Below are 6,986 nucleotides of genomic sequence, written 5' to 3'. Positions count from 1 at the left end.
TCCTGTTTTACATTCATCAAGAGGCACTTCAGTTCCTCTTCACTCTCTGCCATAAGGGTGGTGTCATCTGCATATCTGAGTTTATTGATATTTCTCCTGGAAATCTTGATTCCAGCTAGTGCTTCATCCAGCCCAGCATTTCACATGACGTGCTCAGCATATAAGTTAAATAATATACAGCCTTGATGTACTCCTTTCTCAGTTTGGAACCAGTCATTGTTCCATGTCCGGTTCTAACTGTTCCTTCTTGACCTGCATACAGATTTCTCAGGAGGCAGGTCAAGTGGTCTGGTATTCCCATCTCTTTCAGAATTTTCCAGTTTTTTGTGATCCACACAGTCAAAGGCTTTGGCATAGTCAATAAAGCAGATGTTTTTCTGGAACTCTCTTGCTTTTTTGATGATCCAACGGATGTTGGCAATTTGAAACCACCAGAGTGGTTACTCTGCCTTTTCTAAATCTAGCTTGAACATCTGGAAGTTCTCAGTTTACATACTGTTGAAGTCTGGCTTGGAGAATTTTGAGCATTACTTTGCTAGCGTGTGAGATGTGTGCAATTGTATGGTAGTTTAAACATCCTTCAGCATTTCCTTTCTTTGGGATTGGAATGAAAACTGACCTTTTCCAGTCCTGTGGCCACAGTTTTCCAAATTTGCTGGCATATTGAGTGCTGTACTTTTAGGACTGCATCACCTTTTAGGACTTGAAATAGCTCAGTTGAAATTCTATCACCTCCACTTGCTTTGTTTGTAGTGATGCTTCCTAAGGCCCACTTGACTATGGACTCCAGGATGTCTGGCTCTAGGTGAGTGATCACACCATCATGGTTATCTGGGTCATTAAGTTATTTTATTGTATAGTTCTGTGTATTCTTGCCACCTCTTCTTAATACCTTGTTTTTGTTAAGTCCATACCGTTTCTGTCTTTTATTGTGCCCATCTTTGCATGAAAAATTCCCTTGGTATCTCTAATATTCTTGAAGAGATCTCTAGTCTTTCCCATTCTATTGTTTTCCTCTGTTTCTTTGCACTGATCACTGAGGAAGGCTTTCTTATCTCTCCTTGCTATTCTTTGGAATTCTGCATTCAGATGGGTATAGCTTTCATTTTCTCCTTTGCCTTTAGCTTCTCTTTTTTTCTCAGCTATTTGTAAGGCTTCTTCAGACAATCATTTTGTCTTTTTGCATTTCTTTTTCTTGGGATGGTCTTGATCACTACCTCCTGTACAATGTCATGAACTTCCGTCCATAGTTCATCAGGCACTCTATCAGACCCAACCCCTTGAATCTATTTGTCACTTCCTCTGTATCATCGTAAAGGATTTGATTTAGGTCATACCTGAATGGTCTAGTGGTTTTCCCTACTTTCTTCAATTTAAGTCTGAATTTGGCAATAAGGAAATTCATAATCTGAACCACAATTAGCTCCCAGTCTTATTTTTGCTGACTGTGTATAGGCCTTCTCCATCTTTGGCTGCAAAGAATATAATCCATCTGATTTCTGTATTGACCATCTGGTGATGTCCATGTGTAGAGTCATCTCTTGTGTTGTTGGAAGAGTAGAGTGTTTGGTATGACCTGTATGTTCTCTTGGCAAAAGTCTGTTAGCCTTTGCCCTGCTTTATTTTGTACTCCAAGGCCAAACTTGCTTGTTACTCCAGGTATCTCTTGACTTCCTACTTTTGTATTCCAGTCCCCTATGATGAAAATGACATCTTTTTTTTGGTGTTAGCTCTAGAAGGTCGTGTAGGTCATCATAGAACCGTTCAACTTCAGCTTCTTTGGCATTAGTGGTTGGGGCATAGACTTGGATCCCAGTGATATTGAATGGTTTGCCTTGTAAATGAACAGAGATCACTCTGTCATATTTGAGATTGCACCCAAGTATGGCATTTTGGACTCTTGTTGACTATGATGGCTACTTCATTTCTTCTAAGGGATTCTTGCCCACAGTAGTAAATATAATGGTCATCTGAATTAAATTTGCCCATTCCAGGAGTCAACAACAAGATGGTGGAGTCGAAGGATGTGCACTCATTTTCTCCCTTGAAAACTCCAGGGAGAGTTGGAGTTGGCAACTCATTGCTGAACAACCATCAACAGGAGAATGTTGGATCCAACCAAAAAAGATATCCCATGTCCAAGGACAAAGGAGAAGCCCCAACAAGATGGTAGGGAAAAATTTAGAGTCTTTATTTATTTCACTTAGTGTGAACGTTCAAAGGTTCAGTGCAAAAACAGTAATATGTTTGTTTATAAGGTGCTTTCAGACCCTTAGAAAAAAGGGTTTGAAAAAAGGGATTGTGGATTGTACTGTGGATGGCTTCTATATTGTTTTCCATTCATATTTTTGTGTGGTTTACTTCTTCTCATGTATGCATGCATGCTAAGTTGCTTCAGCTGTGTCTGAGTCTTCACAACCCTATGGACTGTAGCCCACCAGGATCCTCTGTCCATGAGATTCTCTGGGCAAGAATACTGGAGTAATATATAAATTAAAAATAATAATAATACTGGAGTGTGTTGCCCTCCTCCAGGGGATCTTCCTGACCAAGGATTGAACCCATGTCCTACGTCTCCTGCATTGGCAGATGGGTTATTTATCACTAGTACCACCTGGGAAGTCCCTTCTCATGTATAATTGATATAAAGTAGGAGTATGATCATCTCCCATGTCCTGGTTTCCCCTCTTAGGCATGGCCCGTCTTCCTCCTGCTCACCCGAGCATCCACCCTTCCATCCATGTCCTCAACCTCATGTACAGCCTTCAGCACATTTCATGGGCTCTGAAATCATATGTAGAAACATGTGTACATACATGCAAATATGGTTTGAGGCAGTATCTATATCTCTTTTTCCATTTTATAGACATGAAACAATATCATGCACACAGCATCTTGCTTTTCCACCACACCCGACAGGTGCAGCTGGTCCTCTCCAGGGGCCCTAGTCCTCTCCATCCCCTTTACTTATTTCCTTCCCTCCTCGTTCCTGGGGGCGTTTGGACGACCACCTTTCTTTAGATCAGTGGACCCTTCCCCGTGAGTCTCAGACACTGGGGGACACAGGAGATAACAAGAGGTCCTGGGATCCATGTGACCACCATGCTCTAGGGCAGGAGGTCAGCAAGCTTTTCCGAAAACTTTAAAAAAAATATGACAAAGAATATACTTTTTATTTTTGGAAATTCATCTTGATTTCCTGGGGTTACTGCAGTGAATTATCACAAGCCTGGTGGCTTAAAACAACAGAGATGTGTTCTCTCACAGTTCCAGAGGTCAGCGTTTTGAAACAAGGTGTCAGCAGGACTGCGGTCTCTCATGCCCCAGGGGAGGTCCCTCTTTGTCTCTTTTAGCTTCTGGAGACCCCTTAGCCATGTTATCCAACTCAGGCTTGTTTGCTCATTCCTCAAGAGGCCAAACACTGAGAGATGAATGTTGGGCTTTGCCTGGGACAAAGTGCTGCACCTCTGCTGTGAACACAATCACCACCCACATCTGTGCATCAGCCCATGATGGGCAGCGGGTTGAAAAATATAATAAACGTTTCCACCATTTTTTGTGGATAATCTCTGTAAAGAGGATTGGCAATTGTCCAGTTTAGTAGGTCTGAGGTTGAAAACAGTGTAAGTCCAATAATAGCCACCGGGCTGTCCTCCTGCAGAGAACTGTCTTAGTGGAAATCCAACCCCACCCACCCTCGAGGACACATGGAGGCCAAGCTGAGTGACCTGACGGTCTTAAAAGGAGAGACTACTTCAGACCCCCTTTCTTCCTCATGCTGTGGTGACGCTAAGGCTGTGCCCCGCCCCAACACTAGGACCCCTCCTTCTTCCAGAGACTTGGGGAGCCGGGCACAGACCTCGGGGCAACCTCTACCTGGGCCATCGGGATAAGAACCCCAGAGGTCGGGGTGGAGTCAGTTCCCTAAGAAGCTGGCCCCTCTTCTCCCTCCTTTGCCTGCAAAGACTCCTCTGTAAAGAGTTCAGGCTTTTCACACTTTAGTTTCCCTTTTGTACAATTAATTTAGTGCCCTTGTTGGAAAAAATCCTTATTATGAGTAACAGGAAGGCTCAAATGTGGAATATCCTCCCACTTAACCAGATCTCTGACAAATCAGTTCTAACTGCAAAATAGGGGAGTAATTTAGAGACCCACCTGGGACTACTGCTTTTCAGAATCAGAAACATATGTGAGCCAGGCTGTATTATAATTTAAAAACCTCTTTTTTCTTGGTTATAGGGTTATAGCTCTGGTTTTGCCAATCTGTTAAGATGCGTCCCAGTGAACTTCTAGAAGGGATGGATAAAGACACCCCTCCCCCGCCCCCCAATGCACTTCACATCACTTGTTACCCTAGAGCAGATTACAAACAAACAAACTAATTCTCTGGGAGAGACTAGTACAGAGTGGCAAGCGAGTCATTTCCCACTCCTGCGGTGTTCAAAGTGAAGGCGTTAGTCTCCGCTTAGTCATGTCCAACTCTTTTGTGACTCCATGGTCTGTAGCCTGCCAGGCTTCCCTGTCCATGGGATTTTCCAGTAAGAATACTGGAGTGGGTTGCCATTCTTTTCTCCAGGGGATCTTCCCAATCCGGGGATCAAACTCTCATTTCCTGCATTGCTGGCAGATTCTTTATGTCTGAGTTCTAAAGGGCAAAGATTATGTCCAAATGGGTGGGAATGGGGGGCTTCCGGGGTGCACAACCCTCTACTCACTCAGTCAAGAGCTCAGCTGCTCCTTCAGAAGCCAGTTTCCTTCTCTCAACAGAAACTGAAAACAGGCTATCCACAATGAAGGGAGTGGACAATGACTTCATTGTCACAGTGGGGAGGGATAGGAAAATTCCAGAAACTAATGAGTTTAGCAGCTGTAAAACTTACCTGTAGATCCTCCCCACCTTCCCAACAGCAGCCTCCTCATCAACTCAAGTGTAGCTAGAGGGGCAGAGGCTAGGGGACCTGACTCCTGCCTGGTTGAACAAAGGCTCTGACTGTCACCAGGCTCTGATTAGTTTGCTGAAAAGCCAATACAGAGAGGTAAGTGTTGGATGAAAGAAAAGTAACTTTATCTTAAGGAAGCCGGCAACTAGGGGAGAAGGTGGGAACCAACGCCCAACGCTGCAAGGTTCAGCTGGGATTTACGCAAGAGAAACAGGAAATGGTTGCAGGATGTGTGCTGGGGGTGTGTCGTGCTTCTAGTTTTGGAGACTTTGCATTAAACATAAGGTGCCTTGGTGGACTGAGAACCTGAGTTTGTGCTCATTACATTGTCCAAATCAGCACATCTGCTCTACGGGTGAGTGGCCATATATTCCTGGAAAAATAAAAACAAAGAAACAGAACAAAACAGGCAAAGTGAAACTGAACCAGTCCATCAAAACCCAGAGCTGTGTAGTTCACAGATTTTATTGTAAAATAAGCAAGATTACCACACCAGTGCTGGTGACCTGCCTGACCGTCACCATCACCATGAGAACCTCCTCAGGCCTGGGCTCCAGGACCGTGGGCTTCTTCCTCCACCTGGGGCAGCTGCTCTCCGCCTGCGTGCCCTCCCTGCTGGTGGCCAGCATGGACACTTGGAGTGAGTGCACAGTTAACTGGTCTGTGATCCTGTGGTGCTTCTGCTTCGGTGGGACCCTCCACTGTCTTCATAGTGGAGTTGTGTGGGCTCCAATCCCACTTTCCCTTGTCCTGCTATTCTCTACCACTATGCCTTCTATTTCACCCTTTGCTGCCTCATTGTTTTCATCATCAACTATGTTCAGTTCTTGCTCCAGGGTCCCACCTGGAACCAGGCCATCTCTGCCACTGCCTTCTCCTTCATCAGTTCTGTGCTTTATGCCACCAAAGTGGCCTGGACCTGTGCCCTGACTGGTGATACATCCTGCTCGGTGCCTGCTGGTCCAGATGTGCTTGGGAGCCTGTTGATCTTCCTGGTCTGTGTCATTCTTGCTCTCACTTATAGCATCCTTGTAAACTGTGACACCCGTTTCCAGTGTACTTCTGCCATGGTAAGACAAATGACCCTGCGCTCCATCTGCTTCTCCCTGGGGACCATGTCCACCCTGTTGCTCAAGGATGACAATGAAACACACATATTTGTGGACCATCTTTTACTATAAACGGAGACCGTGCTCTCCATCCTCCTCTACACCAGCTCTCTGGTCCTCTGGCCATTCTACTATACCTTTGAAGAAAAGCTGGGCAGGCAGCCCCTGAGGTCCAGCAGTATGAGCTGCTGTGATTAAAAAACTCACTTGCTCTGTGCATCTGGGATGAAGGTTGGACTGTGGGCATCTTGACATCCACTAACCTGCTGATTTACTTGGCTGACCTGCTATACTTGGCCTTGGAGTCTTCTGTAGGGACTAAGGATGGGCCCCGGGGCTCCCAATTTCTCTTTTCACCTGCAGTTTCTTCACTGAGCTTGGGATGTTCTCTTCCTGGTTCTTTCTCTCCCTTCTCACATCCTTCCCCATTCATCTCCTTCCCTTTCCATTTCCTTCCCTCCTGCTCTGTCTTCTTGTTTTCTTTGTTGGCCCAAGCCCTGTTTTGCTTCTTTCTTTTTTTCCACTCTCATCTTTTCTACATTTTCTGCTTTTTGCCCCTTTTCTGGTCATCCTTGGTTTTCTCGTCTCCTGTGTCCTGACCACCTCTCCCCATTTTCCTTCTTCTGATCCATCAGGACCTGAGAGTCCTTCCTTCTCTGCCCACCGCCCCTCCCACCTCCTAAGGTGCTGACTCCACAGCACACAGCCCTCTGTGCAGCTGTTCACACCCTGGGCCTCTGGAGGGGCCTCATTGCCAAAGTGTGTTTGTCCCCCTGACAGTGTCTTATTTGGAGATGTGGGGGGAAGGGCTGGGGATAAGGGTGGGTAGCTAGAGATTCTGGAGAAGGCACTGGCACCCCACTCCAGTACTCTTGCCTGGAAAATGCCATGGATGGAGGAGCTTGGAAGGCTGCAGTCCATGGGGTCACTGAGGGTC

Source organism: Bison bison, unplaced genomic scaffold (assembly GCF_000754665.1).
Source record: "Bison bison bison isolate TAMUID 2011002044 unplaced genomic scaffold, Bison_UMD1.0 scf7180017864155, whole genome shotgun sequence".
Taxonomy (NCBI): Eukaryota; Metazoa; Chordata; class Mammalia; order Artiodactyla; family Bovidae; genus Bison; species Bison bison.
The sequence above is the reverse complement of the archived record's forward strand: the minus strand, read 5'-3'. Positions refer to the sequence as shown.